This window comes from Panthera leo, chromosome D3, assembly GCF_018350215.1.
Source record: "Panthera leo isolate Ple1 chromosome D3, P.leo_Ple1_pat1.1, whole genome shotgun sequence".
Lineage (NCBI taxonomy): Eukaryota > Metazoa > Chordata > Mammalia > Carnivora > Felidae > Panthera > Panthera leo.
The window spans coordinates 61,204,228-61,229,354 of NC_056690.1; the positions used below are offsets into that span (position 1 = coordinate 61,204,228).

Genomic DNA, 25,127 nt, shown 5'->3' on the forward strand with positions numbered 1-25,127 from the left:
TCTGTACTGAGACAGAGAATCTTGAAAGATGGCCAAACTCCCCGCCATAGTCTGTAGGTACATGTAGCTCCACTCATCGTGGAATCTAGACTATGTCTAAGGCTGCTTTGACCAATGGAATGTGAAGAAAGTGAACTTCGGGGGCTTCTGAGCAAGATATCAAGAAACAAGATCTTCTACTCACTAGGGATAAGTTGCAGACTACACTGCTAGACAGAGAGGTCAAGTAGAGAAGCCCTAGAAAGTCCAACACTCTGAAAAAGGAAGACAACCAAAGGAGCCCTGAGGCCCCAGATGTCCAACCATCTGGTGGCATGTGCAATTTTGCTGCAACTGCGGGAGAGCTTAAAGAAGGCTAGCAGAGGAACCTCTCAGCTGGGCCCAGCTAACACACAGATTTGTGAGAAATAATAAAACGTCAGTGGTTTAAGCTACTAAATTTTGAGGTAATTTATGATGCAGCATTAGATAACTATAGCAATAGATAATCCACTTACTAGCAGTGTGACTGTGGAAGGTACTTAAGCTGCCTGAGGCTCAATTTTCTCATTTTCAAAATGTTCATGATAATAGTTAACTATACTACAGGTTACTTTGAGGTCTAAGCTATAAATGAGATAAAATGTTTAAAGTAGTCATTCAGCATAGAGCCTGGGACACAGGAAGCATTCAATAAATTTTGTTCTTATTGGTAACATTATTATTACATATTTTTCATCTTTACTTCCCTGGATAATTTCATACACACACACACACACACACACACACACACACATGCACACACACACACAAAGGTACATTTCTTTAGAACCTACAATATTTTACATACTAGATTACATATTTGAGGGTTCAGGGTTAGTAATAAAGTACAAGAAAAATTAAGATAATCCCTAGCAAGAGGCTGTGGGGATAGCGAAAGGGTATGACTAACTCTAAAGCAGAAAGACAAGAAGAAAAAAAAAAAAAACAAAAAACCTCCTGTAACATGATGCTATTTAAACTGAGACTTGAATGATGAGAGTTTTCTTGGGAAGGGTGAGGCTGGAAATGTGTATTTCCGACCAATGTGGATACCAATGCATAAGGAAAGGTTTCAGATGTTAAAGGGAATGGCCTACACAGAGAACCAGGAGTTTAGAAAAGGCATGAAGGAAATGCGTGTTGGTGTGAGACCAGGCCACAAAGAAGGCTGGGGTGATTTGGGAGTGACTTGTACATTTTGCCCTGGATTTGGAACAAATCCTGAAAGAGTGAAGCCTTTTCTGTTTAGGTCATAACTCTTGTGTGTGTGAACAATGCATTTTAGGCAGAGTCTTTGAACTTTCTATGAAAACTCTAGGTTGTGTGAACAATAGAGGGTTCTAGGTTGGGTTGAAGAAAAAGAGACTGGAGATTTGGAGGTAAAGGGGACAAGTAGAGAAAGGCTGTCATTAAAGCAGTAGGAAAGCAAATGGACAGTGGTTCTTGAATTCCAGATATATATTTCTGAGTCAACATCAGTAAAATTCAGCAGTAGCTGCTGAATGAGGGAGATAAGCAAAAACGCAAAGGCAAGGGCGGCTCTCAGGTTTCTATCTCGAGACTTTTGGTAAACGATAGTGACCTTCACTAAGACAGAAAATATAGAAGGAACAAAAAGAATGTTTCCCCATTATAGAAGGGTGTGGGTAGGAAGGGTAAGAAAGTCATCATTCTTTATAAGACCCTTAGTATCTACTAGATACTTTTACAAAGAACTCTAAATCTATGTTTTAATCTATGTTCTAATTACTTAGAATATTAGTGTAACTATATTGATTGTATACATAATTATATTGAGGTTCAATTAGATTAAGTTACTTGAACAAGAACTACAGAGTGGATGGCAAGGCTTAATGACTTCAAAGCCCACGCATACTTCTTATTTAGAAAGTTGGCGATGACGCTCAGAATAAGGATAGAGATATGTAGTTATAGATATAGTTGTTGGTGTTGTCTTTGGAATGGATGGTTGTGGATAGAGTGAGAAATGACGAGCTCAAAGGCAGTATCTTCTAAAACACCAACAGTTAAAATTCAGAAAAAAGAATAATTCTGCAAATGGAGGTGGTCCTGATACCAAGAAAGAGGTCAGCAGAGAAGAAAGCCTAGAGTAGGGGGAGGGGAATGGAAGAGGGCAAACCAGACGAAAAGAGTTGACACACAAATAATATGCTGCAGAGTGCTAAAGAGGGTTGAGGGATGAAAAGTGACCATTAGGTTGACAGCTAGGAGATATAAATAGTTGGAACAGTCTGGAAAATCTTAGTGTCCCAACTAGGATTGTGGCCACTCCCCTTCATTAGCTAGCCTTTACAAAGCAGGGAGGAAGGAAGAGGGCAATCCAGTCTTGGGGTACTGCAATAATAAAGAGACAATGATGGGAAAGCAGGAAACGTATAAGGAGCTGTGCAAATATAAAATGACCTTCCAGGAAAACTAATCTTCACAATTCCAACTTTTGTTTTTCTCTAGGTGTTTTTCTTCTTACCCAGGTTTTTACATGAAATCAGGTGTCTTTGTCTTGCATTAGGAGAGGCCATATGTGTCCATAGCTGCTATTTGAAAGTGGTTATCTAGGGTTAAGCCATGTCAAGAACTATAAAGGGTCTAAGACTTCACCCTACTTGTAAAATGAACAATTTAGCCTGCCACTATCACATGGATGTTGGCAGGAGACATGAGACTCCTGGGTCAAAGACAAAGGACTTTCTTACTTGTGTCAACAGTAGTAGTCAGAAGATCAGCATTTCTCACGCTAGTTCCTCGAGCCCTTGTTCCCACAGGACGTTGCAAAGAGGGCCAGGTGACACATGTGCATGCAGTGGGTTGCACTGCACTAGAGAAACTCTGAGTTTAGGGAATCTAAAACTTTTATAACAGGCAGGAATATGCCTATATATTGTCCTAGAGGGAGGCATGATATTTGTTGTACTGGAAGTTTGGCTCTGGAAGGAGACACTGCATCTTCCAAAGCAGGAAGCAAAACTGTCCTTCTTTTCTGGACAAACTCTATCTTCTAAGGCTGTTTCTATGCAAACACCTTCGAATAGATAATCTGGAAAAAACGCAGTAATTTCCTCTGCTCATAAAATGTGTACAAACATAAGAGAATCATGAACCATTTCCCAGCAAGCCAATGCAAAACTCTAATCATGCAGTCTTGGTTGTCCCAAGAGAAAAAATCCCACCATTTTATGTATAAAATTGATGTGGTCTCACAGACTCAATACTATTCATATACCAATACGTATACCTTTAGCATACAAGTTAACAATTTGTGTTAATTTGTTAAAAAAAACACAAACTTCTGTGTTTGAAATCCTTTTGCATATACATTCAGCATTTCAGTTGATGATCCAAATAATCTTTGAGGTACATATTAAGGAGGTACCATTATGACCATTCCAAAGAGAAAGAAACATTGATGGTAAATGAGATCACATTTCTTTTCCAAGTCACAGAAATAAAAAGCAACTGAGCTTTAAACTCCAGTGAATTTCTTTCCATTTTGGTGTATTCTGTACCCCTACATTTTCACAGGTATACCCTGCTACAGCTAAGTTGAATGGAGGGCCTCTCTCTCCCCTACTCATCAGACCCATCTAATGTGCTATGGGAGCTTGGGCCTAGCACTTTCCTCTTCTCTGCCTTGTTTTATTTAAGCTAGAAAATGGTGGCAATCACATAGTTTTTTTTTTTTTTCTTCATAACCTTGTGGTGAGTATTCGAAGGTAATAGACATGAGACTATTCAACACCGTTTCAATCACTCTGTCAGTCTCCTTGGCACCGTCTTTCTTTCCATATCATTCCACTGTCTCCAGGGTACAGCCCCAATTCTCACCTGGCCTTGCAGACATTCCTTGATGTGGCTTTTCTCTCCCTGCTGAGCCTTATTCCTTTTGTAGTATGCACTCCAGCAAATCTGCAAATCTACTTTCTTTTATTCCAAATTTCTCTCCTTTGAACTTTCCTGTATTTGAGTAAGAACTCCATTGGCACTTCCTCTATTGAGCATCCCTCTCTTCCTCACTTAGGAAGTATTTCCAGCCGCCTGTGGGCCTCTGTCAACATCTTCTTTCTCTTATAATACATATTGCAGTGTGTTATCATTACATATTATTACATCCTGTCTCTGAATAGATACTGCAAATTTCCTGAGGGAAAACAAGTGCCTTCTCACTTAGGACTGCATCTCTATCCCATAGCCGATGTCACATTTTGCCCAAGTCTGAAGCATTTTTTAATAGTGGTTAAGGGCACAGGTTTTGGAGGTAGGTGCTCCTGAAATTCAATTCCACTTGTGCCATTTATTACTTGTGAAATCTCAGGCACCTTCTTTAAATGTTCTAGGCCTCAGCTTCCTCATGGAAAATCAGGTGCTGATTATATCTTTATCATAGGTTTTGGGAAGGAGTATTTATAGTATTGTTTAGCAAAACATAACTGCTCAATAAAAGATTATTATCTTATGAATTTACATTTTATTCTTATTTTAAATTATGTCACTTTTGCCTTTTGGTTCATTATGGGAAAATGACCAATTCCAGAAAATTCTGTTTGTTTTTACTACTCTCCAGCTTCCAAGCCACCCTCTTCATGTTCCTATTTATTAAGCAGTGGCTTGTTGAAATATTTGTCAAGTCCTTGACTTTAAAGTGTTTTCATTTTTGATATTTCATGTAAAACCAATTCGGGCTTTACTTTGCAAAAATTAAGGAGCTTTTTGAGGTCTCTTCATAATTCAACTAGTTAAAAGCCTAACTGAAATGCCTTTGTTCTTTTAGTTATACCATCTACAAATGGAGCAGTGGTAGCTGTCCTCCATATCATTATGTTCAGCTATAATCCAAGCCCAGAGACAAGGATATATGCAGCTACCGATCTAGTTCCTGTATTTGAAAACCAGTGGGTGGTGAAACGGATGTTTCTTTGTCTCGATATTCCTAAAGGGGTTCTACAGAGACAGCTCTCTCACTACAAGCCTCCTTCCTGCTTCATTTCCTATGACATACAGTTTCCTGTATAATTAGTTCTAAAATGCGAATTGCCTCACATCCCTGTCCTCCTCTCAACTTGTCTGGAGCTCACCATCGCTTACACAATAAAGCTCAAATTCCTTAGCTTCAACGTCATTCGCATCACAATCAGGATGCAATTGTCTTATCCTACTGGACTTCCTAACACTCCTCTCCACATGTGGCTCCATTTAGAACACGTAAGCCTGCCTTTATGCAATGTTTAGTCAAACATTCACACCTTTCTTTCTATGAATAGAAATGCAGTCTCCCCTCTTCACCTATAAGTAATTCCACACTGATAAATTCTTTTTTCCTCTAGAGGGTCCTCCCCAAGATACATTGTATCTTTCCTCCATGACTTTACTAGCTGTCCACAATACTCCTAAAAATAATAGTTTTATTGGTTCATGCATTTTTTTCAGTTTTAAAATTATTTCATGTGTAACTAATTTTCTCAGCTGAATTCATTATCACTCATTAAACACTAAGTTCAAAATAGCTTGCTACTTTAATTAGCCCAACACCTAGCACAGTCTTCAGAGAACATTTTATTTTTGTTTCTCAATGTTTATTAAGTTAAACATACATACAAGTACACATATCACAAATGTGCCTCTCAAAGTTAGCTGTCACAAAAGAACACCCAGATAACCAACTCTTAAGATATAGGACATTATTAAGATTATATAAGCCCTTTTTATGTTTTCTTCCAGTATACTTTATTGCCAACATTTCAAATACCTGTATAAAAAACGTACAAGGGGGCGATTTAAAAAATGAAGCATTATGTTGCTTTATGAGGGAAAGCCACAAGCATCTGCCCCACCTCTGCTGAACAATTAAGTTGTTCCCCAAAGGAGCCATCTTTAAAATGTTTAATGGTTTCTTCCGAAAACTACTTCTGTTTCTTAAGGTGTATGTTCTAACCACTATTTCTTGATTTATGAAGTTTAGACATTACCTATTAACTCAGATGTCAATGAGGAGGATTAATTTATATCCCCCACCTCCCTCTTTTATCCTCCAATTTTTTGTCCTTATTTGTTAATCACTGTAAGGGTGTGGAATGTTATTTTTTTTTATGTAATAGCAAAGGCTAATATCTCTTAACCCTCCACTTTTTAAGTTGAGGACATTATCATCTCAAGCTTCCCTTCAATCACTCTCTCCACCTTTCTAGGCCCATCATTATACCTTCTGTAACCATAATTAAGTATTTTATGTTTGGTTTATAGCTTCACTTCGCAAATTCAACTGCATATAAGAATCACTTGGGAATGTTGAAAAATGCTGATGCCTTATCCCCAGATTTTTGATTTAATAGATCTTATTCTCAGAGTTCTGATTTAGGTATTGTCACTCTTCAGAGTTCCACAGAGATGCTAATATGAAGCCAGGACTAAGAAACACTGTCAACAGGGTGATTCTATAAGTTAAAAATCAATACACTGATTTTACATAATTGTGGCTACATAGATATTGTTCATGTCAGCAGCAACTATTGTAACATGATTGCATATTCTCTTTTGGAACACATTTTTTCTTGAAAATTTTAATTACTTTTTTTTTTCCCAAGCGCTTCATCATTTATTTCATTGGGTTTACTTTTATTCCCAGAGATTTTCATCCTAGAGCCCTCTATCCTCTTGTATAAGTCTGGTTGAATATGAAGACTGCAATGGAGATGTCTTCCTGAGATTTTCTTTCACTTCTTTCCATAGTTAAATCCTTTGTTTCTGGTATCTCATGTCAGCCTCTGTAGTTTGACTCTCTAGTTTTGGTTGTAGCTCATGCACTAGCAACTTTTTAAGAAATGACACAAAGTAAACTTTATGAGTTCTAGCCTGTTTGATGATATCTTCGTTTTGCTCATGAAATTGGTGAAAAGTTTGGCCAGATATAGAAAATAGAGTTTGAAAATAATTTTTCTTGGTACTTCAAATTACTACTCCATCATTTTCTGGAAATCATCTTGCTGATAAAAATTTATTCGTAAAATTATTTTAATCCTTTAAGTGTTGCCTGATTTTACTCAGTGAAAGCAACTTGGATCCTCCTTTTAGTTCTGGTTTTACTCAGTGAAAGGACTTGGATCTTCCTTTTGCAGTTATGATTTTTTTGAAGACATATTTAGCTAGTGATCATTTTTCCATTCATTACATTGAGCCATCATGATCCTTTTCAAATTGAATATTGATAGCCAGTTATGGGAAATCTTCTATTTGTTCCTTCATAATTTTCTTTAGTCTTCTATATACTTTCACTTGGCAATCCATATGGAACTATATTAAATATCCCTTATTTTAACCTTCCTATCATATTTTGTAACTCCGTGTCTCTTTTTACTTTTACTTATTTTTTATAAGCTTAAATCAATTAAAAAAATTTTTAATGTTTATTTTTGAGAGAGAGAGAGAGAAAGACAGAGTGTGAGTGAGGGAGGGGCAGAGAGAGAAGGAGACACAGAATCAGAAGCAGGCTTCAAGCTCTGAGCAAACAGCACAGAGTCCAATGTGGGGCTTGAACTCACTAACCGCGAGATCATAACCTGAGCCAAAGTCGGATGCTTAACTAACTGAGCCACCCACCCTGGTGCCCCTATGTCTCTTTTTAAACATTTGAGGATTTGCTGCCTTACCTCTTACATTTCATTACACTTTCTTTAAAATTAGAAATCATATTTTTACTTCAAGGATCTTTTTATTGTTCTGTCATTATTCTTTTTGCATAACATCTTGTCTTTTTTTTTTAATCCAATGTCATATATTCTGAAGTCTATCTAAGGATACTTAAACGATATAACTTTTTCATTATTTTAAGTTCTCTTTTTGTCTCTCACAGGTTTTTTTTTTCTTTCAGGGCCATTTTTCTACTGTTTTACTCATTCCATCTCCCACAAACATCTAAGATTTGCTTAGTCATGTCTAAGAGAAAAAAAAAATAGAAAAGCTATCTGTGATTTAGACAAGGTTTGTTGACTTATTGGTTTTCCTTTAGGCTACATTGTCCTGGAACTAGTTTATCATTTGGGATTCCAAAGATATTTACAAATGTCTTTTCAATAGAAATGCCAATCATCAGAGGAACTTTTATGGTTTGATGTAGAAAATTCACTCAAGTAATTAGTAAGATGAGTAAGTTCTGTCATTGTAGTGGTGGTGAGTTATTTGATTGTTTATTTGTTTTATTTTTTTCTGAGCAGGAATCTCTGTCTGCAAGTTCTAATTCTCTCAACTCATGAAATTGCACTAATGTGATTCTAGGATGCTGGTGCTACCAGGTACCTGGCAGAAGCAAATAAAATTATCTCTAGAAGCAAATAACATAATCTGAGGCCTAAAATTATTTTTCTATATAATTTCTGATCATCACAAATAAAATGTCTAATATACAATCAAGAATAATCAGACATCAAGAAAAGAAGATGAGTAACTGCAAATCTATATGTTACAAATAATAGTCTCAAATAATAAGCAAATATTATATAATTAAAATTAGAAATAACTTCATGAAATTACTCATAGAATAACTAAACAAAAAATTATTAAAGAATAGAGATTTTAAAGAATGCAATTATTATACCTAACCTTTATAATATTGCACTGGACACTACAGAATAAACACTCTTTTCAAGGACATGAAGCAGGCCTCAACATTTTGAAAGAATTGAAATCTCAATCAAAATTCCAGCAGTTTTTTTTTTTTTTTTGTGACTGTATATGTGAAATTTGTTATATATGGTTCTAAAGCTGATATGGAAACACAAAGGCTCAACATTTAACGACTCACACTTGAAGAACAGCAACATAACAAAGTAATGAAACTTAACTCTCCCAAATATCAAGGATTATTATAAGGCTACAGTAATTAAGACTCTATGGGGCTGGCATAACAGTAGATGAACAGAGAAATGGAATAAAATAGAGAGCTCACAGATAGACATAATTATTTAACATTTGACTTAGGAAAATAGCAGCCCTTTAGAACAATGGGGAAATACAACAGTTCCATTAAATGACACTAGAATAATTAGATAACCACATGAAAAAATTGTCATGGCATTTACTTTCCCCATGTACAAAAATAAATTCCAGATTGTTTTTTAGATTTATTTTTAAAATAATTTTTATGTTTATTTATTTATTTTGAGAGACAGAGGCAGCATGAGCAGTGGAGGGGCAGAGAGTGGGAGAGAGAGAATCCCAAGTAGGTTCCGTATTGTGTTCACAGAGCCCAGTGAGGGGCTCCATCTCAAGAAACCATGAGATTATTATTCAGTCAAAACTGAGAGTCAGAGCATGAACTGACTCAGCCACCCAGGTGCCCTTGTCTTTTAGATTTAAATGAGAAACACAAAACAATAAATCTCTCAGAAGATAATATAGGAAAAAAATCTCCAAATCTCCAAAACTTTGATACAGAGAAATACTTTTTCAACAGGAGACAAGAAATACTAGCCCTACCTCCCACTCCCAGGAAAGATTAATATATGGAACTAAATCAAAAGAGAATTTGTTCATTAAAAGAGACCATAAGTTAAGGGAACTAAAAGTTAAACTACAAAGTGGAAAAAGATTGTTTGGGACACACTAACCACAAAAAGTTCATATCTGAGTATATAATATACGCTCTATGCATTGATAAGAGACATCCACCAAAAGAAGAAGAAAGTCAATAAAATATACATTTCACAAAATACATCACTGAATGGACAAAATTGCTCACTTATGTTATTAATCAGACTTATTCAAAGTACAATCAAAATGAGGAAATTCACAGATGAATATGTCATTTAGTGTACTTTTCTATAAATGTTCTATTACTGAATATGAAAACTCTTCATTAAGAAAAAAAAAGGAAAATATAGAACTGTATATAATTGCCCAGAGGTAAGCCTCTTTCAACATGAAGGTGGACTGATACAGAAAGTCAACATGAAATATGAAGACAGTAATGGATAGTTCAAAAATAACTGAAATTATAAGTCCTGGGCTCTACTAAGGCTACTAAATCTGCTTATTCTATTCACAAGCTCTATAACAATGGGCATATCATGTACCCATTGTAAATCTCTATTTCTTTATTTTACACTAGAGCTCAACATAGATACTTTTATGTTTGCTGTGCAGATTGAACAAGATTGTGATAAATGTTGGATATATGTATGGGTAGAAATTTGAGAAAATAGAACAATACTTCAAACATCTCTTTTCCAATTTTATTTTGTGTTAACTTTGGAATTTTATGCTGCTTGAGAAAGAGAGGAAAGGAAGAGATAAGGTATAAGGGGAAAAAATGATGCAATTCTTCCATGGTTCAAAAATACAGTTAATACAGGTTATTTTCTTAATAGAAATCATCTAAATGATGGTTTACTCATCTAAAGGGGTGGTTGATTGATATTATTGAAAGGGTCCCTGTAAGTTCATGAACACTTGAGGTTAAAATAGAATATATTAATTAGGAAATCACCAATTATTTAGCTGATGTCTGTCCACTTTTTAAAATTATTGACATAAATAGAAGTCAAACTATTACAAAATGAAAAAAGGTCTTTTGTTTATAAGAACTAGACCCAAGTCCATTCAATAAATTAGCAAATACAATATTGGCAACATCTTTGCACTCCCTCTTAATATCCTCTTCCACATCTTTATTCTCTCATTACATTTTTGTCTTCATAAAAATACTGAAAATGATTTCTTTAACTGTGTTTATCTTAATCATAATATATTTCTCTCCTTTAGGATTTATTGTATTGAGATTCTTAGAAACAAATGGTAATGATGATGATGGCAGTGATGATAATAATAATGGCACATTATTGTTAATGATATAATCAAGAGTACCAATACCAATAACACATGTATAAAAGAATTTCAGATGATGATGGCTGGCTGATCATTCTGGAATGCCCAGAAGAGAATTATTTATACCCTTGTTAAATACAACTGAGATGGAACAAAGCTTCTGAGAAGGAGAGTTAAAGGGTCTTTATTTGGGTTCCTGAGTGTGGCCTTCCTGCAGCTCTATTCTCTGAGCCAGTGCACTTCCACACCCTTGGTGCACACTCTTTATGAGCACCTGATCCCCAATTAAGGCCTATACCTGCAGCGACCAAACTTCCATCCCATCAATTGTCTTCTTTCACACTCTCCACAACCCAGAGGAACTTCAGTGACCACAGAATCAATGCAACAGGGCAGCTGGCCCCAGGAGTCTGAAGTGCTAAGATAACAGTAGCATTTTGCAGAAATGCATTCATCTTCCTCTTCTTGGGGTTATGAAGGCATCCATTATGGTCTTAGATAAATACATTCACCAATGTGGCACTGGGTAGAAATTCTTTTGCCCCTCGTTCAGTGATTGAAAAGGGATAGAATAAGACATGCAGGTTGTCATTTTTTGGGAAATAGGGCTTGAGTAAAGGAGGGCAGAGGTGAGGGTGGGAGACAGATTCTTTTCTATACTTGCAGGACCAGGACTGTGTAAGAGAACTCCTGCTGGAGAAATGCTTTCAATACAGATCATGCCTTTTTTAAAAAGTCTAGAATTGATGGTCGTTAGAGCCAGATCATCTCAACCATTTCAGACCACAGCCCATACAGGTCCCTCTTCATTATCATAAACGCTCAATAGTTCCTATGGTCAAGATACCAGACCTCCCAGTGAAATCAACATAATCATGTCTAAGCTCACATGGAAAATGGGACTATTGCATTTAATCTTTTAAAAGTGAATTCATAATTGTGGTTAGTTATGGTTCATAGACTGTTGAGATCTGTGTACGTTATCACCTTTAATCAAGGATTACAGTCTGAGAAATTATTTTTAAATAGTCAGAATTTCCAAAATTTAACCTGCCACTCAAATCTGCACTGATGTGAACTAAGTTCATTACTTTATCATGATAATTCCAGCCCCTCCTTTTTCATTCCTTTTTCCTAGTAGGTTTTTCTATTTCAGTGGATCAACATAATAATCACAAATGCCTAAATCATGTTATAATAAACAACATTTGTTTCTGGAAGGAAGTATCTATACATAGCCAGACTCCCAGGGTTCTCTTAAAGACTATCTGTGACTCTGGGCAAATTTCCTTAATCCCTCTGCTTCAGTTTTTTCAATTATAATATGGGTTTGGGAAAGTGTCTAACATAGAGAATTTTTGTGAGGATCAATTTAGATCACTCAGAGGAGGGCCTAACAATAGACATTAGCTGTTATTGGCATTATACAATTCTTAGTTATGTTCTGGATGCTTTATTAACTCAGATGTCCATTCTTCATGTCCTGCCTTTCCCAATCCACTCTCTTCCCCTGATGTTCTCATAGTGGAACCACATAACCAGATCATTGAGTGTAACTGTGTTGAGCCTGATCAGTAGGTCCAAACAGAGGAATAATTTTAAATCACTAATGTTAACTTAAGATGGTTAAGTAATAGATTAAGTAATGAAATGTAGCAAAATGTTGACTGCTATTATATTGTTTAGTCTAATCTATATAATTAGAACATTATAATTTTTTCAGTAATTATATTTCATTTTTTTAGGAAAATAGAAAAAACATTATTTTATAAAAGAAAATACATACAATCAATGGCATGTAATTTATAACAAAACTCAACTAATCTTTTGGAAAGAGTAATAAATTCACAATAAAGCATATTCCAGGAAGAAGTTCAGAGATGTTCTTAATTAGAGTAAGATAGTCAAAACACATAGACTTCTAGGCAGAGCTAACATCCATTTGTAAAAGGTCAACTAAAACGTCTCTTTTTATTTAAAGGGTAAATATTTATTAAGCCAAAGTATGAGAGACACTAAAGAAAGAGTTTCAATCCTCAACATTTTCAATTTGTCATAGAATGGAAAATCATCATGTCCATGACTCCTCTCTAAACCTTAAATATAAAAAATTATCTGTACTCATTTGATAGCTGATTTTGTGATGACTATAGGTCAGACATTTTTATTTTTATAAACAAGGCTTTTGTAGGATCAGTCTCTATCAATTTCCCATTCCCACACCCTCTTTCTTTCCCATTTGATTTTATTTAGTTGGTGCCTGCTTCCAAAAGAATTTGAAGACGAAACATTGACTTATTGATCCAATTTTGTATTGATTACCAAATTATGTATTAAATACTTCTCATAATCCAGCTGCCATATACTCAGATGTTGAAGAAAACAATGATGCACAAAATTCATTCCCTTCACTCAAAGATTTAATATCAAATTAGTGATAAAGACCAATATTTGGGTCTCTGTAATGCACCATAATGTGGTGCTACTATGGGGTAAAATCACAATGATCTTCAGAATGTCATTTGCAATATTTACCACGACATTTAGAAGCAAGTGTAAGCCTTTGAGATTTAAACAAAATCTTTTGATTTGGATTCATTTAAGTTCACTTTGCATTTTAGACAATTTGCCCAAGGGGCTTACAAACATAATTTATGAATCACTCAATAATTTCCCAAATAATTTGTTTTGTATAAAATATTTATATGAAGTGATTTTTTTCCCTGTAAGGGAATAGAATTGAAAACATATTTCCACTAGAGTGAAGTAGGATGATGCACAAGTATTTCTTGGTTTCCACAAGAGAACTCAATTTGTCTTAATTCAAATATTTCAATGTATTCCTCACCACTCATGTGCCCAACCCTCTGCTCAGTGCTGTGAGGAAAAAAATAGTAGAAAAAACATTAAAAATTTAAATGAGGTCAAAACATTATATAGTAGCAGTTTTGAAAACAATTGAAGACATTATACGATGTTGTTTACTAGGCTACCTCAATGTCACATTATTAGAGAAATTAGTTACTGGAGTTAAGCACAGTTACTGGGGAAATTTGAGATAAGTTTTGGTAAATGAATAGTATTCCTGTATGTAGAAAAAGTAAATGTGTCCCTATGTCCATGTGCCTCTTTTTACCAAAATGTTATTTTGCTTTCTTACACAGTCTTGATTTCTGAGACACTTTGCAGGTTCCCCGGAAAGGTTGGACATCTGCCCTATAATTATACACCATTATCGTTCTTTCAAAGTATTTCACAGAACTGTCTATATCACTGGTCTGAATTAGGAGGTAGGCCAGACTCATAGGAGAGTCTGAATTTCCATTATCACATTTCTCTTAATAATGTGAACTCACCGACAAGCCCTCATTACCAAGAAGGAAAGATGCTTACTGTCATAGCATGACGCTGTCTTAATAAAATTTTGTAACCTGCAGTCTTCACATTTTGCTTCTCCCCATCCTCTCCTTTTACTTATTTGGGAGTATTTCATCTAAATCATTGCTTGTTGGACAGTCCTTTGTGAATCATAATCTGCTCTGATACCACTATCAGTGAAAATGGTGCTGTCAACATTTATGTCAACGCTGAGGTTGTAATTTTTGACAGTAATGTTCCTGGGCTTGATCTAAAACTCTCTGTTCACATTGACAGAGCTGCCTGTCAGAGTCCCTTTTGCCTGACACTTCTAAGTGACTAAGGACTTGGTGGGACTCACTCTAGGAAAAAATCTCATTCCAAGTTCTCCCATTAGGTCCATGGCTCATCTGAAAGTACTGTCCATGTTACCAAGAGATAAATGAACGTATAAGAACAGGGACTTGGGTCAGCAATAGGTTGCTGTATAATGTTCATAAATATCTGTGGAAATAAAATACACCCGTGGTGAATTTTTCCTGAAGGCTGGATCTTGTCAAGCTCCCATGCATAAATCTTAAACCCCATTAAAGAACGTTGGTCTTACTTCTTGTTTCAAATATTATATTTCAACATAGCTTACTTCTTGTTTAAAATTACAAAATTATGCTCTCAAATTTTATGATTTGTATGATTAAACTGCTTCATTTTGAATGTTTCTGCTATATCATACTCATCACTATGCCCCAAATGTGTTGTGTTCCTTCCCTCATCCATTTTTTTACTCAAATATTTCATCTTCCCAGAAATTACTTCCACTTTTTTGTAACTATTAGATTAGTACAACTTAAAGAAGTATAAGATTACACAAAGCTATGGAGTATTGGCAAAACCAGTAAACTCATATATCGCTCATGACACTGTAAATTGGTCTAAGCCTTTTCAAAAGCAATTTGGGATTATATAACAAAAGCCAGGGGTGAGGCTAACGTGTGTATGTATGAGTGTTTGTGCATATATATACCTTTCTCAGTAATTCCACACTTGGGAACACATTCTGAGAGAATAATTCAAAATAAGATAAAAGATTATAATAAGTACAAAAGCATTCATTGCAACATTATTTATAACAGTTAAAATTGGTTATGAGTAAATGTCCAATATAAAACGGCTAAGCATATTGTGCTATTTCAAATTTATTAAATTTTATGAAACATTAAAAGCTATAAAATTCACTCTATTTATTTTCTCCCTCTGTGGCCACACCTTTTCGATCTCCCTTTTGAACTGCTTCTTTTTTGTGCACCCAGTATAAACATCCTCTACCTGTATTTGTGCACTATTCTGGGGTATGCAGCACCACTGAGAATCCTTCTATCATTGTACATTTCCTACTATATTATGAGTATGACTTCACTGTTTTTCCTACCAGACCGAAACCCCTTTGTGGATAAGAACTGTGCATTTTATCACCATATCCTTGAGGCCTAGTATATTGTAGACTATCAGTAAGTATGAACTGAATTGCTCAACACTGAAAACAAATGGCAATAATTTCTTGGTAAGTAACAAAAGCAAAATACAGAAGAGTATTTACAAATTTGTAAAAGATTTAAAGGTATTGATTATGAGAACAAGGAGTCAAGATGTACAAAGAAAAATGAAAATGATACCAGAATTAGATTTCTGTGATTATGAGTAATTTAATCATTTCCTTCATTGTTGTTATAAATAAAAATTTTTTAAATGATATTGTGTTCGATACTTAATTATATGTAACAGTTCTATGAACCAGATTCTTTAAAATGAGGACGTTATTCCTTTACTTTTTTTTTAACTCCCATTTTCTGTAAGTCTATGACATCTAAATGTTGGACCCCCTGTGATAAGTCAATAAATTGATCTGAGATCCAGCTTTTTCATCTACAAAATGGAGATAATAATACCAGGCTAACAATATTATTACAGGAGCAAGACAATCTAGTAAATATATATACAAATAGGATGAAGGAGCTTTTCCATATCCAGGGAAGAGGTGACACTATAGAAAAAATACATTCAAAATACATACACTAAAGGATACTCAAAGTGACAAATACTGCATATTCCATCCATGGCACAGGAAGAATATAAGATCTGGTTTCTTAAATTTTTTTGAGAGAGTGAGGAGAGCATTAACAGGGAAGAGGGGTAGAGGAAGAGGGAGAGAATCCCAACCAGGTTCCACACTCAGAGCAGAGCCACACGCTGGGCTTGGTCCTATGTCCCTGGGATCATGACCTTAGCTGAAATCAAGTGTCGGATGCTCAACCAACTGAGCCATCTAGGTGCCCCAAGATATGATTTGCTTCTAATCCCCAAGTAGTAATCTGTCTTGACACACAAATCAGAGAGACTTCAACTGTATATCAACTCTTCTTCCTTAAAGGTTGATATAACAACCTTTTTATATTAAATTAAATCTAGATTAAAACTAGATTTCACAGGCTGTACTTGAGCTAGTGCTTTCTTCTCTCCAGTTCCAAAGACCACATCAAGTCAATTAGGTTCCCTGATGCATTCCAACTATATTAGTTAATAAAGCTCAAAGTTGTCACTTCATATTGAAAAAAATACACATAGTAAAACCCAACCTTTTTGGTATATGCTTCATATTTATAAATACATGCAGCCGTGAAACTACTATCACAACTAGGATGGTGGATAGATCCTTCAAACAGAAAGATTTCTTGATGTTGTCCCTTTTTGTCAATTCTTCTCTAATTGGCTCACTGGTAAACACTAGATTGTTTTACGTTTCTATAATTTTGACTTTTCAGAATGTCATATACATGGTGTCATGCAATATTTAGCCTTTGAAGTTTGGCTCTTTAACTCAGCATAGTGCCTTTGCGATTCGTCCATGATACTGGACATAAAGAAGCTCATTCCTTTTTGTTGATGAGTAATATTCCATTGTATGATTGTAGTACAGTTCGGGTCATTTATTTATCAGTTCAAGGACAGTTGTGTTGTTTCTAGTCTTCTGTTATGAATAAAGCTGCTTATATAAACATTCATGTACTAGTTGCTGTGTGTGAACATATGTTGTCATTTCTCTTGAGTAAATACTTAAGGGTTGAACGGTCTCATCATATGTAAATGTATACTTAATTTTGTAAGAAATTATCTTCCAAATTGACTGTAACATTTTGAATTCTCACTAGCAGTATTCCTGCGGCTCCAAACCCTTCCTGGTATTTGGTGTCATCGAGTCCGCTTTCCTTTTTCCAATCTACTATTTGTGTAGTGGCATCTTCTGGTGGGTTTTTTAATTTGCCTAATGGCTACTGATGTTGAATATCTTTTCATGTATTTATCTGCTTTTAGTATATCTTCTTTAAGTGCTGCTGTTTAGTCCTTACATCTTTCTTTTTAGTGGGCATGTTCTGCCTGGTGAAATAACCACTACATCCTCTCTACCCATTCCATCATGGGGCTACACAGAATGCTTCTGAATTTGAAGCCATTCAGCTTCTTCTTGAGGATCCACTCAAGAAATGCCCCATCAATGGGCAGAGGGGGATAAAAAAGACTGGGTGAGCCTCACAAAAGTTCATTCCATACTCCTTAACTTTCTGTAATGATCTTAAGTTCAATGAAGTGCCAACACTGGCAATGGAATATTGTATCAGCTTTTCAAGTCAGGCCCAGCATTATTTTAATGCAATTCACTCTAAAAGCAAAATGTTCAGAATTGTGATTAACAAACCAGAAATTGCTTAAGAAGTTATTTATTCACTCCTCTTCTGCTAAGGCTCCTTTTGCTATGCAGATAAGTCACTAATGTTGGGGACATTATTCTACCTAAATATTTATTGAAGGTTTACTATGCATAAGATACTGTCTTAGCTGATCAATAAATATTTGTTGAACTGAATGGAAGATGAATATATACAGCAATATATTTCCTAAATAAAATCTATAACTTATATGAAATCATTCAAATATTTCAAATCTAAGGGTCATCACACAGGGACATTTTACTAAGCACTAATGGCATTCTAGATATAACATACTAGATGATCAAAAAGGTGAAAAACATAACCCTAGCCCTCAAGAATTTGTGATTCTGATTGAATACATACATACATGACCAGGAGGATAAAACATGCACTAAAAAAATACTAAGTTATATATTAGTGCTTGCACAAATGCCATGATTGAGATGAATTAACCACAGGGAATTGTTTTCCAGCAGGGATGGAACATAATAGTGGCATAAAGGGTAGAGATGATAATAATTATAATTTCTTTCTTGGGCCCAAAGCACAATGGGACACAAGAGCAAATATGGAAAAGACAGTGAAGAAAAGGAGTAGGTCCTGGAATGAAACCTATCACCCAGGAGAAGAAAAGAATGGAGGATGAATTTGGCAGCTATGCTGTGCTTTAGGTGATACAGATGTAAGTGGCAGAGAAGATTTCCCAGGTGCACAGAATACATGGGCAAGGGACTAGTGCCAGCAATATTTAGAACAGCAAGCTGAAGACAATTAATGCTGAGAAGGTCTTTTGAAGGTCAAAAGACTTGGCAATAACACCAATAGCTAGACATCAGCTCTGGTAAAAGAAGAAAAGAAAGGTTCAGTGCATAGTAATAAGGACCAATACAAAAGCTTCATCTTCAGTTTTGGTCAAGATGAAGACATCATCATCTAAGGAATGAATGTAGGAAGAAACTCCTGTGGTAACCATTGGACTACAAGACCACAGCTTTGGCCATTAATTTAGTTTCACCTGGTCATGGAACAAGGATGAGACCTTGAATGGAGCTAACAGTGAGCTTAGCTGAGAGAAGCTAGAAAATACTGAATCAAGAGAATCTAATCAAAATTGACATTGATGAGAGTGGCTGAAGGACAAAAAAAAAAGTTAGATAGTTTTTATAACTGATATTGAGGATATTAACAAAAGGAAGTTGATGGTATTGCCCTTTAATATTATATTTTGCCTCCACTTGGAATCCAAGATCATATTTTGCTTCACTGGTACAGATCTAGTCATTTTCAACTAGTAATTACATAACTCCCTCCTTCTCCCCAAGGAGAGAGTCATTTTACAAATGCAATATACAAATAAATAAAGGCACCAGTGGAGCTAGACCTGCAAGCTTTTAGAGAGCCGATAAAATTTGATTAAATTCTTCTTTTGTTGTTATTATGTTTTCATCACCTTTGTCATTGTGTCTACACTTCTGAACTCCACCTGGGAGCGGCAGTAACAAGGTATCACAAAACTGGCGTTTCTCACTCTAATTCCAACCTGCCAGAAGCAGCAAACACAGGAAATCTCAGGAGAAAACTCCTTGTCATACAATTTACTGCCCAATTTTGCAAACCCGAGAGGCTTAGCTACTAGTGGTTTCCAGAGTTTCAAATAAGCTTACCAGTTTGGGGCTATTTATCCATAATACAATTCTAAATATTCAATATCAAAACCATGGGTTTTCAGCTTAGAGTAGACTGATGAATGTTCTTTGAGGATTTCGGGGAAAGAGAGGAGTTCAATATATAAGGGATGTCATATGATTCTACCTCTCTGTTACTACCTAATATTTACAGTGAAAACTGTACCACTGCAGAACTAAAAGAGGCCTTGGAGATAATCTGATTTAATGCATTCATTTTGTAGAAAGGCCTGAAAATGAGTTACCCAAGATCACACAGTTATTTAGTAGAAGAATAGAAATACGAATCTGGGTTTATAACTCTGCACAGGCGTATACTCTATTCAGAAATTGAATTGAATTCACTTCAACAGAAGCCCAGAGATGTTCTACAAAAGAAGTAAAAGGCATAATATTTTTCCTCAATAGCCTTATGCTGTCTACAAAACACATGGATAAAGTACATGATTCTTTTTTGTTATATATGATTCTAACCTAAACTGAATCTGTTGAAATAGCAAACGGGTGATGTTCTGGTCCAGAAAACTTATTGAAGGTGCTCATTAAGTTAATCTTTGAAGGATGGCAAGGAGATGTATGGATAGAGAAATGAGTACTTTTTATACTATAATACATAAACAAAAAGGTGTAGAGCCATGAAATTAAAAAAAAAAAAAAAAGGGGGGGGGGAAGAGAATGAAAACCAGATCTGAATGTAATGAAGATAGAGAAAATACATATAGTCACATTTTTAAAATTAAGACTCAATGATATTACTTATGAGAGAAGTATTTCATTTACTTTCAGAATCTCTTCTAGGCTGATCAAACTATCCTGCAGGAAAGATAAATTATATCTATAAGTATCAAGCAGTAGCAACAGATTTACTTGTTACTTTGCCTTTCAATATGTGAATTTTAATGTAAACATGTGTGAAAAGAATATATATTTTTATTCTTTTTAAAAGGTTTATATTAATAGTTTTTATTTTGAAGTATGAATATTTCAAAAATAGTAGAGAGTTCCTATGTAACTTCTCTCCACTTACCCCAAAAATAACATCTTATGTAAGTTTAGCATTAAAACCATGTTTTTACATTTGTACAACGCTATTATGTATTTTTAAAAATCCCATCATTTTGGGGCACCTGGATGGCTCAGTCGATTAAGCATCTGACTTTGGCTTAGGTCATGATCTCACAGCTCATGAGTTCAAGTCCTGCATCAGGCTCTGTGCTGACAGCTTAGAGCCTGGGACCTGCTTAGGATTCTGTCTTCATCTTTCTGCCCCTCCCCTGCTCATACTCTCTCTCTCTCAAAAGTAAATAAGCATTAAAAATTCTTTTTTTAATTTAAAAACCCATCTTTTTACTTATCCACTTTGAAATACAGTTTACTGATTGCCCCCAGACCTGACAAACAGAGAGGTCAAAACAAGAAAATTATTTAATACCTGTTTTAGTTAAGGTCCCTTCAAGAAAACAAATGGCATGCACAGAAGAGTAACTGAAGAGATTTTAAAGACAATTTTATTTTATTTTATTTTATTTTATTTTTTTTATTTTTATTTTTATTTTTTTTTATTTTTTAATATATGAAATTTACTGTCAAATTGGTTTCCATACAACACCCAGTGCTCATCCCAAAAGGTGCCCTCCTCAATACCCATCACCCACCCTGCCCTCCCTCCCACCCCCCATCAACCCTCAGTTTGTTCTCAGTTTTTAACAGTCTCTAATGCTTTGGCTCTCTCCCACTCTAACCTCTTTTTTTTTTTTTTTTTTTTTTTTTCCTTCCCCTCCCCCATGGGTTTCTGTTATGTTTCTCAGGATCCACATAAGAGTGAAACCATATGGTATCTGTCTTTCTCTGTATGGCTTATTTCACTTAGCATCACACTCTCCAGTTCCATCCATGTTGCTACAAAAGGCCATATTTCATTTTTTCTCATTGCCACGTAGTATTCCATTGTGTATATAAACCACAATTTCTTTATCCATTCATCAGTTGATGGACATTTAGGCTCTTTCCATAATTTGGCTATTGTTGAGAGTGCCGCTATAAACATTGGGGTACAGGTGCCCCTATGCATCAGTACTCCTGTATCCCTTGGATAAATTCCTAGCAGTGCTATTGCTGGGTCATAGGGTAGGTCTATTTTTAATTTTCTGAGGAACCTCCACACTGCTTTCCAGAGCGGCTGCACCAATTTGCATTCCCACCAACAGTGCAAGAGGGTTCCTGTTTCTCCACATCCTCTCCAGCATCTATAGTCTCCTGATTTCTTCATTTTGGCCACTCTGACTGGCGTGAAGTGGTATCTGAGTGTGGTTTTGATTTGTATTTCCCTGATAAGGAGCGACGTTGAACATCTTTTCATGTGCCTGTTGGCCATCCGGATGTCTTCTTTAGAGAAGTGTCTATTCATGTTTTCTGCCCATTTCTTCACTGGGTTATTTGTTTTTCGGGTGTGGAGTTTGATGAGCTCTTTATAGATTTTGGATACTAGCCCTTTGTCCGATGTGTCATTTGCAAATATCTTTTCCCATTCCGTTGGTTGCCTTTTAGTTTTGTTGGTTGTTTCCTTTGCTGTGCAGAAGGTTTTTATCTTCATAAGGTCCCAGTAATTCACTTTTGCTTTTAATTCCCTTGCCTTTGGGGATGTGCCGAGTAAGAGATTGCTATGGCTGAGGTCAGAGAGGTCTTTTCCTGCTTTCTCCTCTAAGGTTTTGATGGTTTCCTGTCTCACATTCAGGTCCTTTATCCATTTTGAGTTTATTTTTGTGAATGGTGTGAGAAAGTGGTCTAGTTTCAACCTTCTGCATGTTGCTGTCCAGTTCTCCCAGCACCATTTGTGAAAGAGACTGTCTTTTTTCCATTGGATGTTCTTTCCTGCTTTGTCAAAGATGAGTTGGCCATACGTTTGTGGGTCTAGTTCTGGGGTTTCTATTCTATTCCATTGGTCTATGTGTCTGTTTTTTATGCCAATACCATGCTGTCTTGATGATTACAGCTTTGTAGTAGAGGCTAAAGTCTGGGATTGTGATGCCTCCTGCTTTGGTCTTCTTCTTCAAAATTACTTTGGCTATTCGGGGTCTTTTGTGGTTCCATATGAATTTTAGGATTGCTTGTTCTAGTTTCGAGAAGAATGCTGGTGCAATTTTGATTGGGATTGCATTGAATGTGTAGATAGCTTTGGGTAGTATTGACGTTTTGACAATATTTATTCTTCCAATCCATGAGCAGGGAATGTCTTTCCATTTCTTTATATCTTCTTCAATTACCTGCATAAGCTGTCTATAGTTTTCAGCATACAGATCTTTTACATCTTTGGTTAGATTTATTCCTAGGTATTTTATGCTTCTTGGTGCAATTGTGAATGGGATCAGTTTCTTCATTTGTCTTTCTGTTGCTTCATTGTTAGTGTATAAGAATGCAACTGATTTCTGCACATTGATTTTGTATCCTGCAACTTTGCTGAATTCATGTATCAGTTCTAGCAGACTTTTGGTGGAGTCTATCGGATTTTCCATGTATAATATCATGTCATCTGCAAAAAGCGAAAGCTTGACTTCATCTTTGCCAATTTTGATGCCTTTGATTTCCTTTTGTTGTCTGATTGCTGATGCTAGAACTTCCAGCACTATATTAAACAGCAGCGGTGACAGTGGGCATCCCTGTCGTGTTCCTGATCTCAGGGAAAAAGCTCTCAGTTTTTCCCCGTTGAGGATGATGTTAGCTGTGGGCTTTTCATAAATGGCCTTTATGATCTTTAAGTATGTTCCTTCTATCCCAACTTTCTCAAGGGTTTTTATTAAGAAAGGGTGCTGGATTTTGTCAAAGGCCTTTTCTGCATCGATTGACAGGATCATATGGTTCTTCTCTTTTTTTTTGTTAATGTGATGTATCACGTTGATCGATTTGCGAATGTTGAACCAGCCCTGCATCCCAGGAATGAATCCCACTTCATCATGGTGAATAATTCTTTTTATATGCTGTTGAATTTGATTTGCTAGTATCTTATTAAGAATTTTTGCATCCATATTCATCAGGGATATTGGCCTGTAGTTCTCTTTTTTTACTGGGTCTCTGTCTGGTTTAGGAATCAAAGTAATACTGGCTTCATAGAATGAGTCTGGAAGTTTTCCTTCCCTTTCTATTTCTTGGAATAGCTTGAGAAGGATAGGTATTATCTCTGCTTTAAATGTCTGGTAGAACTCCCCTGGGAAGCCATCTGGTCCTGGACTCTTATTTGTTGGGAGATTTTTGATAACCGATTCAATTTCTTCGCTGGTTATGGGTCTGTTCAAGCTTTCTATTTCCTCCTGATTGAGTTTTGGAAGAGTGTGGGTGTTTAGAAATTTGTCCATTTCTTCCAGGTTGTCCAATTTGCTGGCATATAATTTTTCATAGTATTCCCTGATAATTGTTTGTATCTCTGAGGGATTGGTTGTAATCCTTCCATTTTCATTCATGATTTTATCTATTTGGGTCATCTCCCTTTTCTTTTTGAGAAGCCTGGCTAGAGGTTTGTCAATTTTGTTTATTTTTTCAAAAAACCAACTCTTGGTTTCGTTGATCTGCTCTACAGTTTTTTTAGATTCTATATTGTTTATTTCTGCTCTGATCTTTATGATTTCTCTTCTTCTGCTGGGTTTAGGCTGCCTTTGCTGTTCTGCTTCTATTTCCTTTAGGTGTGCTGTTAGATTTTGTATTTGGGATTTTTCTTGTTTCTTGAGATAGGCCTGGATTGCAATGTATTTTCCTCTCAGGACTGCCTTGGCTGCATCCCAAAGCGTTTGGATTGTTGTATTTTCATTTTCGTTTGTTTCCATATATGTTTTAATTTTTTCTCTAATTGCCTGGTTGACCCACTCATTCGTTAGTAGGGTGTTCTTTAACCTCCATGCTTTTGGAGGTTTTCCAGACTTTTTCCTGTGGTTGATTTCAAGCTTCATAGCATTGTGGTCTGAAAGTATGCATGGTATAATTTCAATTCTTGTAAACTTATGAAGGGCTGTTTTGTGACCCAGTATATGATCTATCTTGGAGAATGTTCCATGTGCACTCGAGAAGAAAGTATATTCTGTTGCTTTGGGATGCAGAGTTCTAAATATATCTGTCAAGTCCATCTGATCCAATGTATCATTCAGGGCCCTTGTTTCTTTATTGACTGTGTGTCTAGATGATCTATCCATTTCTGTAAGTGGGGTGTTAAAGTCCCCTGCAATGACCACATTCTTATCAATAAGGTTGCTTATGTTTATGAGTAATTGTTTTATATATCTGGGGGCTCGGGTATTTGGCGCATAGACAATTTTTAAAGTTTGGGCAGGATTAGGAGAGAATGACAAGAGAGAAGCTTCCTATAGTTATCAACAGTAGCCAGTAAGTGGCCCAAGCTTAAAGCACAAGCCAGGACAACAATGAGAAAGGAAGAGAGCTACACTGTTCTTTGAGTGCAACGGTACATCAGACAAGAGCTGTGTAG

General features: G+C 35.8%; 1 protein-coding gene across 1 annotated transcript in view; it reads right to left on the reverse strand.

Moving 5' to 3' along the window:
- LOC122203135 overlaps positions 1 to 25,127 on the reverse strand; it is a 723,308-nt gene that overhangs the window by 449,387 nt on the left and 248,794 nt on the right. The gene's annotated exons all lie outside the window — the stretch shown is intronic.